The following is a 6951-nucleotide window of genomic DNA, read 5'->3' on the forward strand; positions in this document are numbered from 1 at the left end:
AAAGACACTGGGATGTGGTCCAGGGTCCTCCTCTCCATCATCTATGACCAACTTGAATTTTGGCAACTTGTTTTTGAAACCAGATGTCACCATGTTCACTCCAAGTGGCTGTGGAAAAGGATTTTCATCCACTGCCATCTTCTTCTTATCGTCGAACGTAATTTGTCCTGATTCAATTGCATCCTGCAATACATGGCAAAAAATCAAGCAATTGTTAGTCAGATGTGACCATGCATTATGCCACTTACAATATTTTTTACCTTTAATTTGTTCAGGGTTTGGCAGTTTATGCTTATCGCTCAACTTTATCTGCTTATCCCCATATAATTTATCAAATATAAGGTTAGCTTTGGTTACATCGAACGAAAATGTTCTAGCCTTTATGTTTCCATCTTTCATGGGCTCATCTTTGCCCGATGGTCTAGTCTTAGCCATTATAGGACAAGTAAACGTGTTTCCTTTGACTAATTCGGCCAAACACATTTTGGCTTGATCGTATGACTCGTCGCTGATGGTATGAACATCAAAATTTGGGTCTTTGTAATAAGTCCCTTAACTAGAATTTTTCATGTGTTGTTCTTCTCTTATCAGTCGTTCATACCTAATCACATTCGCACTCAACTGGAAAAGGTCAGAAAATTTCTTGTCTTGGAATTTCTTTTTTAAATCAAAGCTCGAACAACCCTGAGCGATTTTGACAAATTCCTTTTCGGGCAGAGGTACAAAACACTTGCTTTTTGCTGTCTTGAACCTTTGGAGAAAACTTTCTGCCCATTCATTTGGCATTTGACGTAGATTCGCCAAATCAGCCAAAGTAACTTCAGACTCAGTTTTATAAAACTGAGCATGGAATAATTGTTCCAATTGTTGCCATGTTTGAATAGAGTTCGGTGGCAAATTGATGAACCAGGAGAAAGCTACTTTTGTTAATGAACTAGGAAAAAGCCTCATTTTATGGTAATTAGTTACATCACCACTTTGCAATGTGAATCGCCCTATGTGTTCTAGAGTAGACACTTCTCCTAAATCGATAAATAATGAGAATTCTAGCATTTTATACCCTCTAGGCCATGGATATGCTTGGTCTACCCAATCAGGATATGACTTTGTGTAAGTTGGCCTAAAGACAGGACGCACCCCAAAAGCCATCTGATCCTGTACGATTTCCATAATCTGATTCCTCAACATGACGTTGGGGTCATATGGAATTCCTATAGGTTGGTTAACCGGTTGATTTGCATGAGGCCTGATGTTTGGTCCTTGATTGGCAACAAAGTTACCATGATTTGGGTCATTACCATTAGCCTAAACATCTATTCCCTCATTAACACGTGGGGTATTCTGTCCATTGTTTAGGACATTATCTCTTACATTTGGATTACCCCCCAAGTTAGGCATACCACTACCATTGTTCTGATTTGGCACTGCACCACCCCCTTGGTTTGAAGTAGAGGGACCAGAAAGTGGTTCTATCCCTTAATTCGGATTTAGGACTGAGGGATTATGTCCCACAATTGTCCTAGTTTGAAAGTGGCTTGCAAGAGGCAGAACCGGTTGACATATTTGGCCTACTAACTTATTCATTATTTCGTTCAAAGTGTTTAGTTGTTTGGCCATGTTGTCATAATGTGCATTCCCATTTTAGGTAAATCTTTCCATATTATGAATATTTCGAAGATTTACCTGTTCAACAACATCTTGTGTGGATTCTCCAAGTAGTGCACGCATAGTTCGAGGACTCAACTCTGTCATTGGTTCGTAACGACTGTTACTGCTCTGATTCTATCAATCTGTTCGTGGAGAGGCATGCTGCTCCTCATATCACTCGATCATAGACTGGACTCCTTCCTAACTTGCTGCTTCCTTATCGGATCTCTGAGGCATATTATTTCACCTTTTGTATTTTCAACACCAAACACCACTGTCCCACTGGGCGTGCCAAATTGTTTCGCGCGGGTTCGTCGCTAACAATTAAAAAGGGATCAGATAATTGTATAAGGGACAAACCTCTTGAGACAAAGTCCCAAAAAGGGGCATTCTTTATTGGCGATGTCTTTACAATCGGAAAGTAAAAATAGAATGCCTCCAAGGGGCGCAAGCACACGAGTTACTGAAAGAAGTGTTTAAATTTAAACTAAAAAATTTAAAGTTACATATTCTCTGTTCGAGAGTTTTTGATTCGGTCTCTTTTGCTCTATGTCTTTTCTTCCTTTTATACTCCCTGGATGATCTCTTTGTGATCAACAGCCTAAAAACTGCTTGATCGTTCTATAACCGCCCACTTTCCTCGTAATGGCCAACTTGTCATGGAACTGCCTTTTCTAACTGCTGCCATTACTCTTTGTCGTTCAACCGTCTTCAATTGAATTCCTTGAATCGTGGAACGGGATAGGGCTGCTTAATAACTGCTTTGATAGCTTCTTGATAACCATAACACTTCATGTTTGCTAAGACCTTGGGCGACTCGAAGGTTTGGGCGAGAATAGAGTAGCAGCTCTGGGCGACTGCATGGCTTCTATTCGCTCAAATCCTGGGGTACTTACCAGCTTGGGCGATGGTGTTATCGCGTTCATGGGCCTCCCTATTTAGGCCTTCATCTTGAATTGTCTGATTGGACTTCGTTCTTTGGGCTATCTGATTTGGGGATTCTCTAGTTGGGCTTCATTCCTTGGGCCGTTCGATTTGGGCTGAATTTTTATGTGTCAACAATATGCATTGATCCATTTCTCTTTATCTTGTGATTCTTCCATTTTAGGCGATGTGACACAAACTACCGCGTACCAAGGTCTGTGTTGACAGTCAATAAATCATATAAAGAACTTGTGTTAAGAACTAACTCTTATCCTTTAGCTTTACTAACAGGACACTGAAAAGTTTATGCTAAAATTATACAATTAAAAATAAACAATTAGAGTGTGTTTGATTAGTATGGAAAATATTATCTAGAAAAGAAAATGTTTTCCATCTTTTGTGGAAAATAAAAACCACCTCTACCCAAGGAAAATATTTTCCTTAAAAAAAAAAGGAAAATTAGGCATATTTTCAAAAGTTGGAAAATGTTTTCCATGGAAAAAAAAAAAGCAATCAAACACTCCAAGTAGGAATTTGGGTGGAAGATTGATATTTTACATGGAAAATAAATGTAATCAAACACACCCTTAATGTCAAACACAGTAAAATTTATAAAAATGATCAAAAAGAACTTTTTTATGTTGATTACTCAAACATGCAATACTTGGGAATAACAATTGTGAAGCCTCCATCAACAAAAAGGTTGTGTCCACTGACATACTTAGACTCATCACGTGCCAAGAATAGAGCAGCTTCAGCCACATCCTCTGGCTTAAGAACAACACCATTGAGGACCGAATATACATCATGGCAACCCTCATCATCCAATTTATAGAAGCCATTTCCTAGAGGTGTAGCAACTAGGTGTGGTGACACACAACTTACTCGAATGTCATACTTTCCAAGCTCCACTGCGATGTTCCTTGTGAGTCCAACCAGCCCGTGTTTTGAACTTGTATATGCGTGTGAAGCAGCATCTCCTATTTTTGAACAAGTACTGGCAGTCGGGATTATGTTCCCACTGTGATTTGGGTTCATTACACGTGCAACATATTTAGTGTCCAAGAATGCACCTATGAGGTTTAAACTAATAATCTTGTTACATGTACACTTCATTTTACATCTTAGCTTACAGAAATTACATTTGGCATGATCTCACATCATCTTTCACATCTTACACAGTACTTAATCTAATCGTTAGAAGCCACATAAGCAACATGTCAAGAGAGGTGTAAGGTAAAATGTATAAATAGCTTAATCCTTACACTAATAATCTTTTTCGAATTCTGATTTTTCGATTTCAAGAATGTTTGGATTTGCTATTCCCGCTATTCTAGCATTATTGTGCATTATATCCAATTTTCCAAATTGGGCAACAGGTGTGTTAACTGCAGTTTCAACTTCGAATTCTTTAGTTACATCACAGTGGACATAAGAGGCTGATGATTGTCCCAATTTTTCCATACCTTCTGTCCCAAGTCATCTTTGATGTCCGCAATCAGAACTTTAGCTCCATGTTTGGCGAAGAGTCTCGCAGTTGCCTCGTCAATTCCAGTGGTAGCACTGGTGATTAGTGCTACCTTGCCTTCCAGCCTAGGTTCAAACATTTTGTTCAATGTTTTGAAAATCGATCTGGAAAAGGTGATGGATCAATGGTCAAAAGGTACCACTGGGGTCAAATCGGGATTGAATCAGATGCAATAAATAGATACAAAAATAATAAAATACTATGAAAACAATAATTTTTTTTTTAAAAAAAATTTCATATTAATAATTTTTTAATTAGATTCGTTATTCTACAATTTTTTAATATTTATGTTATGTCACTATTCTATATTAGAAGTTTATGAAATTATTGGAAAGAAGTGCATCTACAAAATGCACTATCCCACATTGGAAGTTTATGTTGGAAAAAATGGTTATGAAATGGGTCAACTTTGAGCCCGAATTTCAGTGGGACCGACCTTTTAATTAATACGGGACCTAGCATATTTACGTTCTACTCCGCGAGATGATTAACGTGATATATTTTTTATCGAAAACCATTTAAAATTGAATGAAATATTAAGTGTTAAAATAACCCACATAAACTAAGTATTATGAAAGAATTTGATTTTCCAAACACTTATCCCACATAGGAAAGTTAGGAAACTTTGGTGTGGTTTATAAGGGGGAAGTCTGAAATTGGGTTTAGGCCCCAAGGGGTACCAATAGTTTTTGGAAGGGAGAAAACCTATATCCTATTGGGTTCGGTCATAAACCCACACGCGTGCGCCGTCGTCAGTCTGACCGGCCAGCACGAGCACGTGCTCGTGCCCGAGTCCGGTCCGGTTCGAGTGGACCTTTGCACTATATTAACTTTTTGGACAAAATTTATTTAAAATCTTAGGTCAAATTGTAAATAATCAAATTCTTGGGTATATTATGAAATTTAAATTTTGGCTTATTATTTCGGGTGTTTTATTTTCTTTTAACAGTCGTCTGTTTAGTTTTACCGACCAAACAGTCGATTCTTAACCGACTTAACAGATGCAACTTTTAAGAACAGCATGTTTGTTTGAATTTTTGAGGTTTGTCTGAAAGGTGATGACTGTTCGAATGGCCACGAACAAGTCTATAAATAGCCTGCCTCTCTACCAGAAAATTTACACCATTTTCATTGCAAACTTTCTGTGCTTTGAATCTCATTCCCCCCTCTCTCGTTCTGATATTGTCTCGAAGTAAAATACACTTCGTTGAGTTCGTTGGATCCTGTTGATCAATTCTTACATTCAGGTGATTTTGTCGGATTGTTTTTGAAGGAGTAACTTCAAATTCTTAGAAACAACAATCTTAAAATGAATTTTGTTCTATTATTATTTTGTTTCTGTTTCTACTCCTTCTTACCATTGATCTTATGATTGTGTTTCAAAAATGACAACTTCTGGTACCACACTCCCGAATACGACCGGGGAAAAATCAGAAAAGTTTAATGAGTCAGATTTCAAGCGTTGGCAACAAAAAATGCTTTTTTATCTAACGACATTAAATCTGGCTAAATTTCTCAAAGAAGACGCGCCTTCGTATACCGAGCAAGACAGTGATGCTGAAAAATTGGCTGCGGTTGATGCATGGAAGCATTCTGATTTCTTGTGCAGAAATTATGTACTTAATGGACTGGATAACACATTATATAATGTGTACTGCAATGCTAAGTCTGCAAAAGAACTGTGGGAATCTTTGGACACAAAGTACAAAATCGAAGATGCCGGTACGAAGAAATTCATTATCGATCGTTTTTTGGATTATAAAATGATTGACAACAAGATTGTCATATCCCAAGTTCAAGAACTTCATATCATACTTAGCGACATCCATGCCGAAGGAATGAAACTAAGTGAATCATTCCAAGTCGCTGCACTAATTGAGAAATTACCACCTTCATGGAAGGATTTCAAGAATTACCTAAAGCACAAGCGGAAGGAAATGAAACTTGAAGATATCATTGTCCGATTGAGAATAGAAGAAGACAATCACAAAATTGAAAAAAGGAATGGTGCATCTCATTCGATGGAATCAAAAGCAAACATCGTAAAAGGAGGCTTCAAGACTAGCAAAAAGAGGAAGCACAGTGGGGAAGGACAAATTGGTTCTTCAAAAACTGCTAAAAAGTTTAAAGGCAACTGTTACAATTGTGGCAAGGCAATACATCGATCCAAGGTTTGTCGAAAGCTAAAGAATGGAAGGGAAAAACTAACCAGGCCAATGTAACAGAACATGAGAACCTCACTGATAAGGTACAAGACATGAATCTTTCTGCAGTCGTCTCTGAATGCAACTTAATTAGAAACACTAGGGAGTGGTGGGTAGATACGGGAGCTACTCGTCACATATGCTCAAACCGCGGGATGTTCTCTACCTACAAAACAATGGATCATGATGAACATCTCTACATGGGAACTCGTCATCTTCCAAGGTAGAAGGACATGGGAAGATAGTGCTGAAAATGACAAGTGGAAAAGAGCTCACTCTGAATGATGTTCTTCATCTGCCCGATATTAGGAAGAACTTGGTATCTGGTTCTCTATTAAGTAAGAACGGGTTTAAGCTAGTATTTGTCTCAGACAAATTTGTACTCTCTAAGAATGAAATGTTTGTAGGAAAGGGCTACCTGAATGAGGGGCTCTTTAAATTGAATGTAATGACTGTTGTACCTCCAAATATAAATAAGAATACATCTTCTTCTTACTTGCTTGAGTCATTTAACATTTGGCATGAACGACTAGGACATACAAATTATAACACTTTGCGTAGACTAATCAAATTAGATTTATTATCAAAGTGTGATTTAAATCCTAATCACAAATGCGATATATGTGTAGAAGCCAAAATGTCACGTCT

At 37.8% G+C, this 6951-nt stretch overlaps 1 pseudogene; it reads right to left on the reverse strand.

Annotated features, from left to right (window-relative positions):
- Positions 1 to 3216: 3216 nt before the first annotated feature.
- On the reverse strand, positions 3217 to 4178 carry LOC111412683 (annotated as a pseudogene).
- Positions 4179 to 6951: the final 2773 nt, after the last annotated feature.

This window comes from Olea europaea, chromosome 16, assembly GCF_002742605.1.
Source record: "Olea europaea var. sylvestris chromosome 16, O_europaea_v1, whole genome shotgun sequence".
In the NCBI taxonomy this organism is placed as follows: domain Eukaryota; kingdom Viridiplantae; phylum Streptophyta; class Magnoliopsida; order Lamiales; family Oleaceae; genus Olea; species Olea europaea.